General features: G+C 46.6%; 1 protein-coding gene and 1 pseudogene across 3 annotated transcripts in view; one reads left to right on the top strand and one right to left on the bottom strand.

Annotated features, from left to right (window-relative positions):
• Micu1 (mitochondrial calcium uptake 1) overlaps positions 1 to 14,266 on the bottom strand; it is a 154,835-nt gene that overhangs the window by 37,335 nt on the left and 103,234 nt on the right. The gene's annotated exons all lie outside the window — the stretch shown is intronic.
• On the top strand, positions 3,432 to 3,550 carry LOC115064733 (annotated as a pseudogene).

Genomic DNA, 14,266 nt, shown 5'->3' with positions numbered 1-14,266 from the left:
CCCCCCCCCCCAAAAAAAAAAAAAAAAAAAAACCAAAAGACTCTTCTTATTCTTGCTTAACTGAGATTGGTATTCCTATTGTTTGTGTGGTGACTCTGAACCCTAACATGATCGGAAGGAAGGAAACGGGCTGTGATCAAACCAGCTGACTGAATCGTGAGTTGCAATCATTAGCCAGACCAGGAAAGGGGCTGTCAGTCTGAGAGCCCCGTGTGGTATGTAGACATACATGCAGGCAAAACACCCATACTTATGAAAATAAGGACAGTGATATTAATATAAGATAAAAACATTTGCCCTTTGTTAAAGGACGGTAAATTTTTCTGTTCAGTTGGACCATCTTTTAACTTTGTTTAGGTTTGTTTTATGTATGGAAATCATCATTATAGCTAGATATGTAGATTTAAAAAAATGGTTATGTCTAAGAACTCTTTCCTGGTAAGGTAAGAAACCAAACATTCACCTGTACTTTCTTTATTTTCCTTTGTTTGAGACTGAGTCTGACTATAATGCCCAAACTTCCCTTTCATGGGCCAGGCTGGATGTGACCTTTTAATCCTCTTACCTCACACCTGGAATGTAGGGATTACAGGTCTTACCTACAAGCCCTTACTCAAGATTTCTGTATTTTGAACAGGGAAGCATCATCTAAAATACTAAAAGACACTTAAGGGTGGAGTTTAATGGCAATGATGAGCTCCCTGAACTGAATGAAGAGCAGGTCACGGTCTACAGTTCTGATGCTGAATTTGAAACCTGAGGGAAGCAGACGGACTTTCAAGCTAACTTTGGCTCCTGGTGAGTTCCAGGGCATCTTGGACTACATAGAAAGAACCTACCCTAAAGGAAACAAACAAACAAACAAACAAACTCAAAAAAACAACCCCCCCCCCAAACAAAACAACATGAGGGGAAGAAAGGCTGGTGGTGTGGCTCAGGTGATGTGGTCATGCTGCTGAGCACGCACGATGCCCACCCCCCTTCAGCTCTATAAACTGGATCTGATAGTATATGTCCTAGCACACAGAGAGGTACAGACAAGGCGTTAAAGGTTATCCTTGGTTACACAACACAGGTCATTCTGAGCTCAATAAGATGCTGTTTTAAATTAAAAAGAAAATAGTAATATAAAAAAGCAGATTAACAGTGCCAGTTTTTAAAATTTTGCTGAGCTCCCCCCACTCCCCTTTGAACACAGGGTCTCTCTGTATAGCTCTGGCTCTCCTGGAACTCACTCTGTAGACCTGGCTTGTCTCACTTGCCTCTGCCTCCTGGGATTAGAGGCGTGGCTGCAATGCCTCGCTGAGTGGCTGGGAATTTGAACCATCCTTTAAGTATCATATGAGCCTACTTAATGAGGTTGCCTCTTCTGAAGGAAGAGTCCTGGGTGACTCTAGGCCAGTTAACCTGTCTTCTGCTCAAATGTGCATCAGTGTGGAGCCAGGAAAGATATGTTTTCAAAGGAAAGGATGCTTGGAAGAGCCACACCTTCCAGAGGGAGACTCTGAGACTGCAGGGACTCAGTCAGTTTGATTTCACCGGAGGCTAACACTCAGTGCTTCCACGCTAGATCTGGGACCTCCATACACCAACCCACAGACATCAGCATCATACGGCAGTGCTGGTCTTCCTTCCCCAGGAACCTGAAAGCAGCTGCTGTGAAATATTACAACCCATCATCAGTGAAGTTAATATTTCTCCATGAAGCTGCTGAAGAATGTGGGGGCTTTCCCCTTTAAGAGGACTTTTAGCAAGCAGTGGATGTTACAGGCGATTTCTGTTTCCAGCAACACGAAAGTTCCCTCGCTCTGCATTCTCTATTCCTGTGAGATCTGAGAGGGCCAATGTTACTCAGAGTTCAAGGACACTTTCCTTTTCATGTTGAGATCACAGGACTTATGGAAATAGAAAGGCAGCTGGGGGTGGGGGTGGGGGGGACGGGGGGGGGGGAGAAACAGCAACGCTCCAATTTCAGGAGGTAAGAACCAAGGACTAACTGTAACTGCCGGAGACTGATGCCCGGGTGCTTTCCCGAGTCCACCCTTCTGTAGAGAGAGCTCTGGGAAGGAGCCAGAGTGAAAATACAGCAGCTTTACCCTAGTGCGGCCGATGGTGCATCAGTTTCATATGTGAGCCAGAGATCTGGCCTGTTCTTTACTTGATATGCAATACACTTTATTCATTTGGGTTTTACCAGACAGGGTTTCTCTGTGTAGCCCTGGCTGTCCTCAAACTCATAGAGGTCCACCTGCCTCTGCCTTTCAAGTGCTAGGGCCACCGCCACCCAGTATGGTTGTGATTTTTGTTGTTGTTAATTTTAATTTCAATTTCATGTGCATTGGTGTTTTGCCTGCATGTATGTCTGTGTGAAGGTGTCAGGTCCTCTGGAACTTAAGATGTAGACAGTTGTGAGTTGCCATGTAGGTGCTGGGAATTGAGCCCGGGTCCTCTGGAAGAGAACCAGCGCTCTTAACTGCTGGGCCATTGCTCCAGCCCAATGCAAGGATTAAGATGTAATCATGGTAATCAAAATACAGAATTTACGTTGGGCTAGGTGATTCATAATGGACTGTGTTTTCATCCCAGTGATGGAGACAAAAACAATTCCGGGAGAGGTGGTGCATGGCTGTGGACCAGGCACTGAGGAGGCTGAGGGAGGAGGACGGAGAGCAGGAGATGAGCTCAGTCAACACAGTACCCCACCCCCAGGCCCCTAAAGACAAATAACTTTAAGAAGCAACCTTGGGGAAGGATGCAAAGATTGCTTCCCGCTAAGGGGAGAGAATCTGTGTAAGTCACAGTGCAAAGCCCTCCGACAGAAGTGCACACAGTCTCCGTGGGCTCCAGCGTGATGTGGGCTAGTTCACCTCACTGACACAGACAGCAGCGTCCCCAGCTGTGCTGCCCACATGCCTGCTGATGTCTCAGAACAATGAGATAGAAATGTGAAAGCCACCAGCTGCCACCAAGGAGAACCCACTCGCCCTCAGACTCTGTTCCAAAGGAGGCGTTCATCAGTTGTGACAGGACTCGGAATAACTTGAGACTCTGGAGGAAGGCTTGTTGTATGCTAAGGATTTGGGTAATTTTTCTTCTTGTCATTTTTCCTGTCTCGGGTCGCCCCCTGCTTCATCTACTTGTATAAACCCCGTCCTTCTGTGAACCCTATGGCTGTACGAATGACCCCAGACTCTGTCAGCTTTCCAGACTCATCTTCGCTCTTACAGCAGGTAAGGCCTACCGGGCGTGTCTGAGCTGTAGCCTAAGGCTGCCAGTGACCGGGGATAGCTAGGAGTGCAACCCTGCTAGGAATGCAACCCAACACAAGACTGTCAGCTTACCGAGGGCAGGAGGTAGCTCTGTAATTTTTTTCATAACTTGCTTGTGTGGTTCCTGGGCCTAAATTCTGTAGATAACAATGTTGTGTCACAACTGCACCTAGAGGTGTTGCAGGTGTAGCTGCTATGTCACATGGGCGTCAGTAGGTGGCAGAGAGGAGAGAGGCTATGTTCTGACCTGCATACATCCGAATGATCAGCAGCCTAACACTCCCAGGGAAAAACCCCAAAATAATGTTGTGTCAATGTCAAGATATTGGACATGCTGTCTGATATAACAGAAGATACACCTCACACTGTGATAGGCTTTATTTGTTCTTGGTGCCTGAATCTCTCATTATGTACTGCTTTAAAAATTCTTTTATGTTTGTGTGTGTGTGTGTGCGCGCGTGTGTGTGTGCATGTGTGTGTGTGCACGCATGCGTGCGCGTGTGTGTGTGTGTGTGTGTGTGTGTGTGCGTGTGTGTGTGTTCGTGTGCGTGTGTGCGCATGTGTGAGCATGCGGGGGCAGAGGACAGCCTTGGGTGGTGGTCCTGTCTTGTTTTCCACAAGATCTCTTGTGCTCTGCTGCATATGCCAGGCTGGCTGGCCCCGGGGCTAGCTGACTGACTCACCACCTAGACTCACTTTCCACCCCGCTTTAGGAGTGCTGGGGTTGTGTCAGATGCTGTGGCTGGCTGTGTGTGGGCTCCAGGGACAGGCTCTGGTCCATGTGCTTTCGTAGCAAGCACTTTACATACTAAGCCATCTCCCAGCCCTGAATCATGTACTTCTTGAAGGAAAAGTCTGTGGTTTATATTATTTGCTCGGTACACACAGTGCTGGGTCACACAGCATGTGCTTATTAAATAATTTTGGTTGAATGAGTCTCTGGCTCATTTACACAATTTACCTACCAATTTATTACCAAATGGGCAACTGAGACACACTTTTCAGTAGAGAATGCAGTAGGCCTAAGGGGAGATGGTATTCACTCCTAAGGGTTGGGGGGGGATCTTGAAGTAGCCCCTAAAGCTTCCAGGAGCTGCCTAGATAAGGGTTCTGCTGGCTAGAAAGGACAGCTTGCTCTTGCAGGGTCACTTCACATACAACAAGCCCGGAAGAAACAATGCACACAGCCAAGTGCAGCGACAAGCTCCCGGGAGCTCGTGGGCGGGATGGCAGTTCCATGCAAGCCAAAACAATTTGTACTGAGATCTGGAAGCAGGCTGGAGTGATAAATTGGGCAAGACTGGCAGGTACACTTATTCATTAAAGTGAGAACCCAAAAGAATCCATCAGCAAAGTTCTGTGCTTTCTGCCACTTGCTATTAGAAAACCATGTCATCAAGTTTTATAAAATCCATGCAAGGAGAGATGGTAAACCGCTAGCATAGCGCTGTGCCCCATAGGGCAGTGAGAACAGCCAGATCAAACACAGAAAAGCCCTGGCCTCTTTCTTAGAAATCTGAGTCCCAGGATCCAGATTCCTGGGAGTCCTTTCATTTAGTCTCTGAAACTGGTACCCCCTGGAAAACACTTCTATGCAGCCCTATATTCTCTTCTGGCTGTGTGGAAGGACCAGGCTACCCCTCCTGCATCCACTTCAAAGGTATTGCTGGTGTGTTATAGAAGGGAATCCAATATAACATGGCAGCAAGAAAAGTGTCTTGGCAGTCAGAGGGACTCTCTCTCTCTCTCTCTCTCTCTCTCTCTCTCTCTCTCTCTCTCTCTTTCTCCCTTGGACAAATACCAACTGTGCACCTCTAGGCAAACTGTTTAACCCTTTCAAGTCTTGGTGACTTTATTTATAACGTGGGTAAAATGACAGTATCTTCCTTTTGAAATTACTGCCAAAGTTAAGTTAGGTAATACATGTAAAATTATCTTCATTGATCTTTTCTCAGATTTTAATTTACTTTTAATTAATTTATTTAATTAACTTTTGAGATTGGATCTCACTAGATAGCCCAGGATGGTCTGAATCCTTGTTTTTATGTTGCTGGGAACTGAACTCAGGGCCTTATGGCTCATGAGGCAAGCAATGTATCACTGAGCCAGGCCTACAGCCCCTTGGGATAGTCTTTTACATTTTAAGAATTATTATTCTTTTGAGATTTGTGCTTGAGTGTGTGCTGGAGCTGGAGTTATAGGTTGTAAGTCACCTGATATGGGTGCTGGGACCTGAACTCAGGTCCTCTGCAGGACACACATTTAACTGCTGGGCTACCATTGGGATACAATCTAAGAACGGAGTTGAATGAGAATTCTGAGTGCATTTTAGAAAACTCCAAGAAGACAAGAGTTTTGTGACCTTGGTTTCTTTGAAACAGGTAACTGTTTTTGGCACGTGTTTTCATGTTCCTCCTAAGTGGTGTTATTCCGTGCCTCTGTGGAAAAACACAAGAGGTTTGTCCTTGTGACTGTACACTTCATTCACATGATTCTTAACACTCAGAGTAAAAATTGTTAGATGCTCTGAATAAAGTTGGCTTTTGCACGGGTCCTTAGTTCACCTTATTTTTAGGCCCTACTCTCCCAGGTTAATGCTGCCAAATACATAGCACCACCACCACCATCACCACCACCACCACCATCACCACCACCACCACCATCACCACCACCACTGTTGGTAAAGTGAGGGCTTCCACAGCCCAGCAGAGGGCATCAGCTCCCTCAGAGCTAATCCAGGTGGTTGTGGGCTGCCTGACTTGGGAGCTGGAAAGATAAGGCCCTTTCTTAACTGTGGGGCCATTGCCCAGTCGCACACTTGGTGTCTCTGAAATCAGCAGACTGCCTAAGATTGTTACTGACCAGAGAGCAACTGTACCCTTGCTGTCTCTGCCTGCAGAAACAAGTCAGAGTTTGCAGAATGGGTGCCAATAGCTTAGGAGGAAATCCCAGATAACTGTGGAATTTTCTTTTTAAACTGCTGTATCACCAATGCTGGGACAGCTCAAAGGACAACAGATGTGGGGAGGCTGATGGGCCAATTCAGAACAAAACAGCCAGAGGTGCAGTTCAGACCAGTTTTAGTTCATTTACTTGCATTTCCCTTTTTGACTGCATAAGAACTCCATGTACCAGAAGTCTAAGGCTAGAGGAGTATTGTAAGCTTGATCTTCACTGATGGCGAAAGATACTGACATGGTGAAAGTACTTCTGTCGTGGCAAGCTCAACAGCATTTTCTTTCTTTCTCTGTGATAAGTTGATGGTGCATCCATCCAATGTTTGTGCTTTGATTTTTGCTGAATCATGGTAGTAACCAGGGGCACACACAAAGAGCTCAGTGGACATTAGCTATGCACACCAGTATTAGCAACAGGTCTGCGATCAGACTTGCTTCTGTTACCTTGAGATACATTTAAAAACATGATCTTATCCTTATTTTTGCTTATGTATATCTGTGTGAACATATGATGTGTATGTGAGTTTATATGTGCCCACAGAGGTCAGAAGAGGGCACCTGGTCCCCTGGAGCCAGAGTTGCAGGTGGTGTGGGCCACCTGATGTGGGTCCTCTAGAAGAACAGCCTGCATTTTTAACCACTGAGCCATCTCTCTAGCCTCCCTTCAGCTACAGAGAACTACATCACCTTCTATGAAGGTAACATATAATGGAGAAGGGACTCATGCGGCCCTGCCCTTGGCTGAGGAGCTTCGGTAGCTGATGCTGGCCAGCTGCTGGTGCAGGGTGAGTCACTTTTTGTCAGCGGTCCCTGGTAAGTTGCCTGTGCTTCAGTAAATTACCCATACGTATGCTCACATGGGCTACCCTGGTGAAGTTCAGTGAGTCTAAAGAAATAAAAGGCAGGACCGTAAGAGAGGTGTGCTGGGAAGAAGTGGTCCAGAGGGACTGGGGGACGGGAGGGGGGATGAAGGATGAAGAAGGTGTGGGTGACTATGATGCAAACACCTTATAAGCACATGTGAAATTACCAAAGGGTGAATTATAAAAGGCAACACAGAGAAGCTGATTGAGAAAGGAAGGTAGCAGTCGCCTCTTTCCCATGCCCACAGGGATTCCTTGCGCACAGGAGACAGCATGAGCTATGCTTGGGATTAAAGGCTGAATTGGAAACTCATTTTCTAACAACTAGGCTTTGGTACGGAAACTGGGGCTGTAAGGGGGAACCGTAAGCCCTGCATTAACTCCAAGTGGGGCCCAAATTAATGGGTTTCGGGGCAATGATGATAAATTCTCCCTATTTACTCGCTCATCTGTGCTTCATGGTACTCTCTGACAGAGGCAGAACAGCTAGGGCCTCCACACTTACTAAGACACAGCTTACACCTTCTTGGTGTGTGTGTGGGGGGTTCTAGATTTGTTTACACGGATGTACATCACTGGCTTCATTACAGCCACAACGAAAATTGCAAAGATTTACCAAGCGGTAGCAGAGGCTGTGACAGGGTACAAGTCTGTGCTCCTAACAGGTAAAGGGACCTCTTCTCAGGGAGCTAAGTCGAGCTGCTGGTCTGTACCCAGGAGGCGGCCACGTTACAGAAAACGGCCGGGCTGAAGCTTTCTACAGGGACAATTTCACAGAACGAAGACTCGAGCAAGATCAGTTGAGGAGACAGAAATGGTGGTATTCAAGGAATGTGCCATGCTAGCTCCCTGGGCTCCACAAAAGGGCAGCTGGGAGAGGCAGAGCTCTGCTACACTTCAACAGTTGACTGGTCCAGGCTGTCTGATTTTACACATGCGAGGGGAGCTAAATATTAATTTGTGTAGTCTGAAATGTCTTCCTACCCTAAAGCTGTACCTTACTTGGAACCCACTGGTTAAACTTGTAACATAATTCCTTCTCTGGTTTTGAATGGATGATGCCCCTCCCCCATTTTTACAGGCCCGTTTATTTTTGATTATGTGTATGTGTCCATGTGTGGGTTTGTACACGTGAGTGCAGTGCCCACAAAGGCCAGAGGAGACGGATCTCCTTGTAGCTGGAGGTACAGGTGGTTTTGAGCTGCCCAACAAAGGTGATGGGCATTGATCTCTGAGACAACAGCAATAAGCAATCTTACCCATGAGCCATTGCTCCAACTCCCCCACCCCCCACCTGACCCCTTCTTTAATTGGCTTGATCTTTGTCTCTTGTTTTGGTGGCAGTAACAATGGTACCCAGGACCCTGTGCACAGTTACATGCTCTTCCACTAAGTTATACTCACAGCCCTGATTCGTTGGCTTAATCCTACCATTCTCCCCTCTAGCCCACAAGAGGTTCTCACTATGTGGCCTGGATGTCCTAGAACTCACTGTGTAGACCAGGCTGGCCTCAGATTCACAGAGATCTGCCTGCCTCTGCCTCCCAAGTGCTGGGATTGATGGCAGTGTGTAACCACACTAGGTTAATCTTATCTTAATTGTGGCCATACAGAAAGCCATTAGATAGACTGTGAGCTCATTTTCACTAGTGTTATGGAAAAAAGTTAATATTTTTCAGTAAAGTCAGTGTTCTGTTGGAAAGTGCCAACGTTTTAGGACAGGAATGGACAGTTAGAAAGGAAATCCCAGTACACAGAAGCTAGCACTGAGACTGAGCTGGCTGGAGAACAGACTGGATAACACAAGGAAAGTCAGGAGTGTGCACCTCGGAGACATGTGCTGAAGCTATGAAGTCTGCGAAGGGAGAAGACACAGCCAACAGCAGGTGAAAGACACAGCATCTAGAGGGCCCGCCTCTACTTTATTTCTCTCTCTGCCTCTGCTACCCTCTCAATTCCCTTCCCTATGCCCGGAATAAACTCTATTCTGTACTATACCATCATACGGCTGGTCCCTCATGGGGAAGGGATGCCTCAGCATGGGCCCACCGAAGCACCCCCTCCCCGCACATCTGACTACACACCCACCAAACATATTCCTTCTCTCCCTATCTTTTTATAAACACAACAGGTCATGTGAGAAGTCACCAGCTCATGAAGATTCTAGTATCTTTGTCTGTTGGGCACTTGAAAGTCTTTGAAGTGTGTGTAATGTCCACAGAGGTTTGTGATCATAGGGGCTGCTTCCCACAAACCTTCTCTGCTTTGAGGTGATTATTTTTAGCTTTTCTAGTTGCTTTTAAAAAGCTTCTTTTTGAGTAATCATGATTAAAAACATTAAACAAGCTGGCTTCAGCGAAAAAGAAATTCTGAACCCCAGGAGATGAAGGTGGCGCCGAGATGGGGAAGGGCTGTAAGCTGGGGAAAGAGAGACCAGGTTCTGATTCTATGAGTCCTGGTTTTCTGTCAGTTTCTTCCCCATGTGATTCTTGGGTTGGCACAGAAGACACAGCAGGGAGTTACCCTGGAGCTGTGGCTTTTATTGCTGTAGCACAATTGCCAGAAGGAGCCAGCTGTCTCTCTTCCCAATGTGGAGAAAGTCTGATCGGTCATTGTAATAAAGGCAAGGGGAGGCAGGGTTTTCACAGGCCGTGCCTGTAGACAAATCCTTGTTGACAGCTAAGAGAGAACCAAGAAGATGCTAGAAAGGGAGCCCAGCTGTGGGTGTGTCCGCCCTGCACCTGTGGGTGTGTCCATCTTGCACCAGGCTCTGGTCTACACCTGATGAGATGCTGCTTATTAACACTCTTCTCAGAGCATATGTTCATGTCTGCTGTGCCAGGCACCTGGGCAACAATGGCGAGGATAAGACTCTCGCAAAGGTTCCTACGTGTTTGTAGACAGGCTTTTAACAAACAGTTACATGGTTCTACAGCAGCGTGACGTGAGGGACATGGACATCATACTTTGGAAATGTGAAACAAACATGTGACCCTTCTTGGGGTGGGAGAGTGGTGGAGCAGGACTGGCCTCTATGAGGAAGTGGAGTTGGAGTTTGGCTGACAGAGGAATAAGGTAAAGAGAGAAGAGGAAGGACGGTCAGAGGGAGGGGGAGGGCAGGCTAGAAAACCAACAGCAGAAGGCCTTTAGGTGGAAGACTGATGGTACCAGGTGAATCAGGAGGACTCAGAGGATAAGTTACACAGCGCCTCAAGGCATGGATGCAGTGTTTGAGAGCAACGGTGGCTATGGGGAGACAAGGCAGCTGAAGGGGACCACGTGGAAGAGGTGAAGCTGAGACAGGGCAGATGGAGCTGGAGGCGTACTCCTGACTGCAACTGTAGGGAAGTCCTTTCTGCTTCATGCGAATTTCTCAGTGTGTGACTCTGACAACGTGAAAGACTATATCTGCTTCGTATTCTGTTAATTCCAAGCCTTTACTAAAGGGACGTCGGGTAATTCTGTATTTTTTTTTTCCCCTCAAAGATTTTTCTTTTGCTGGTTCTAGAATGCCCTCATGTATGGAATACACTTCCTCTGATCCTAAGATCTTTCAGTGTCTTCTTGGAGTCTTAATAGACTGCTGCTATGTCAATATGAACTACCAGTGGTGACTCCTGAAGCCATGCCCATGATCTCCTGGTGCTCTCCAGGGATCTGATCTGTAGAGCTGGCGGAGACACCCAGGATGGAGACCATAGTCAGTCATTCCTGGCTTCACTACAGTCCTAACGCCTGCCTTTCTGCTCTGGCTGTCACACAGCTGGAAGGCAGTAATGGGCCTTGTCACCTCAGTGGCCTGTGTTACCTGAGGAGACTGGCACTGGTTTTTAGTTTGGAGGCAGAAAGGATGCTAATGAGCACATTCCACCAGGACCCGAAGTTTAAATACACTAAAATCAAGTCACCGTGGCAACGGGAGGACAAGCTGTTTGGTTTCTGCCATGTATTTACCAGCTAATGATGGCACATGGAGACAGGTGGTTCAAGTGTTTAAAGCTATTGGCACCCAGGGTTGAGTAGACACTTATTACAGCTTAGCAGTAGCCATTTAACTTGTACTCTGCTTTTAGCTGTGGCCCCGTCTCCAGTAACAGACGGGCCTGAGGACCACAAGCCAGGGCTGGAAGGGGAGCCTTTTGGGTGGTGTAGCAAGGACTTGAAGGCTATTTCCCATTATTTCTGACTGAACTTAGGTTTATTAGGCTGAGCGGGCTCCCGGGCCCAGCTGACAGTGCATATGTAAAATCTGGTTAGCTTTGGCCAGTTAATGACTGCATATTCAGATAAATGGATGCACATATTCACCTCATCAAGCACTTCCATAGTTTATTATTTCTCTGGCTTAAACTGAATGTAAAACCACTCTCACGTCACACCTGTGGTTACACAGAGGAGGAGGAAAATCAAAGAGACGGCTCCCTCAGGTATCCTAACTGTCAAGGCTGTAAAGCTATTTATTAGAAGTGAGCTACACAGGCGCATCAGATCTATATATACGCCACAAGATTCTCTCAGACAAACTTGAAGATAATCTTGGAGAGATTTTGCTACCTTTCTTGGTAGAGAAGAGAAGGATAGAAGCCACTCATGTGATCTTTGAAATAAGCAGAGGATGAGATCAGTAGCTGACAAGAAAAGCCGCAGTATTACTACTCCAGATTCAAATTTAAAATCTAGCCTCAATTTTAGGTACACTGTGACAAAACTGATGTCGGTGCATGCCAACAGGAATTCCTGGTGGGCATTTGCTTCCAACTGTTTGGGTTGGTATCCCAGATGCCTAAGGGCCTCCTTTTAGACGACTAACTAGAAATTATACAAGAGGGGAACCAAATAGCTAACTTCTAACTTAAAACCTGACATTCACTATACCATAAAAATAATTCAGACATTCGGGAGGGTTGTCACTAAATGATATACTATATTGTTGTTGTTGTTATTTTTTTTTTGGTCACATTTTTGTAACTTTTTGTATCATAGTCCATACATTATCAGAGTATAATTCCTCAAACATGGAGGATTAATCTTGTGGCGTATATATTAAATTAAAAGGATTTTAATTGGGTTTTAAATGCATTATCAATGTGGCAAGGTAGGAGTTTCCCAAACTGGCTACAAAATACTACAGAAAAAAAAAAAAAACACCCTACAATTGTAAAGTAATCTTAATATATTCCTCAAATTGACAAAACAAATTACAAGTATGGGAGAGATGGCTCAGCAGTTAGGAGCACTGACTGCTCTTTCAGAGGTCCTGAGTTCAATCCCCAGCAACCACATGGTGGCTCACAACCATCTGTAATGGGATCTGATGCCCTCTTCTGGTGTGTCTGAAAACAGCTGCAGTGTACTCATATAAATAACAAATTTAAAAAAAATTACAAGTATGGAAATTTCTGCATACTATTGCTTTGATTGTTGTGATATATGCTTGGCCCAGGAAGTGGCACTATTTGCAGGTATGGCTTTGTTGGAGTAGGTGTGGCCTTGTTGTAGTGGGTGTGTCACTGTGGGCATGGACTTTAATACCCTCATCCTGTCTGCCTGGAAGCCAGTGTTCTGTTAGCAGCCTTCAGAAGAAGATGTAGAACTCTCGGCTCCTCCTGCACCATGCCTGCCTGGATGCTGCCATGTTCCTGCCTTGATGATAATGGACTGAACCTCTGAACCTGTAAGCCAGGCCCAGTTACATATTGTCCTTATAAGACTTGCCTTGGTCATAGTGCCTGTTCACAGCAGTAAAACCCTAACTAAGACAATTGTGAAACGACATTTGTTTTCAATGCCCAAAGCATGTGTTGTAAATGGCGGTCACAAACTATGGTGTGTAGTACAACAGGGGCTTGCTTGGTCTCTACACGTCTCTATTCCTAGCAGCAGTGGGGAGACTCAATACTGAGATTTAGAGGCAGTATTCTAAATGGAGGCAAAGCTGTGGAGGGAGACCTTGTTCTTGAATAAGGAAGGGGCCAGCCTGACGCATAAGCACACGGGCAGTCTGGACCATACGCACGCACCGTTGGGCTTTTCACAATGCAGAGGGGAGTGATGATGGTGGTTAACTCCTACAGAGCAGCATCTGTCCTCCAGGAGAGAAGGAACTCACCTCTCTACTCACTACATTCAAAGTGAGTGAGCCGTGGGGGAGGACTGAGGTGATTCTGAGCACGTAAGAGAAAAAAATCACAGGAAGGAAGAGAAACTACTGGGAAGAGCAGGGGTGGGGCCAAGTGCACAGGACAGCAGTGCTGGGAGCAACATGCTGCTGGAACTGTCTGGTCTTGGCTCAGCCTTCCTAAGGCCAACCTTGTACCCTGGGAAGGCGGTAGAAGATATAAAGATGGCCTCCAGCATTCTGCTTCTAATACTCACAAGCTTGGGTAGTCCTCTCCTGCAATGGACCAGGGTCAGTCTGAGCTCTGTGAGAGGCCATTGCCACATCCTGAGGATCTACAGAGGTCCACAGAGAGGGCCTTCTGCTTACAGCTGTGTGAGCGAGCTTGCAAGAGGAGCCTGGGGCTCAGTCAAGCCTCAGGTACACTGCCTCTGGATCCCTGTCTGTCCCTTGGAGATTCTGTGATATATGTGCTGTTTTAGGCAGGGAGAACAATCGATTCTGATCTTCCAGCACAGTGAACTCACCATAGCTCATTAATTTTCTAGCTGATGTATTCGCCAAGTCACTGACTTCAGATTAATTAGGGTAATTTCTCATACAATAACAGTTGGCTAATATGCAGCCTCAGTGCTTTGACTTTGGAGGTAAGGTGTTAGAAGCCATTTTATTTCCTGTGTGGGAAATGAGTCCATGCAGGGCTGTCTACTAGTGAGGACACCAGAGGCAGAGCTGGTGTCCCAGTAACACGCAGATACTGCCTTGGGCAATAACAGGTGTTAAATGAATATATTCACTTTTCGTGTGTGTGTGTGTGTGTGTGTGTGTGTGTGTGCAGGTATACATGTGTGCATGTGCGTATGGAGGCCACAGGACAACCTTGGGTGACTTTATTTAGGAGGTGCCATTTACCTTGCTTTTTGAGGCAAGGTCTCTTACTGGCCTGGAGCTTGCCAATAAACTTGGTCTGCCTGGCCCCTCTTCCTAGTTACACGCATGTGCTCACCATGCCTGACTTCTTTACTTGGTTTGGAGCGGGGGTGGGGAGTGGGGTGAGGG

The sequence above is a fragment of the Mus pahari genome, chromosome 9, assembly GCF_900095145.1.
Source record: "Mus pahari chromosome 9, PAHARI_EIJ_v1.1, whole genome shotgun sequence".
NCBI classification, from domain to species: Eukaryota; Metazoa; Chordata; class Mammalia; order Rodentia; family Muridae; genus Mus; species Mus pahari.
This window is presented reverse-complemented; position numbering and strand designations above follow the sequence as displayed.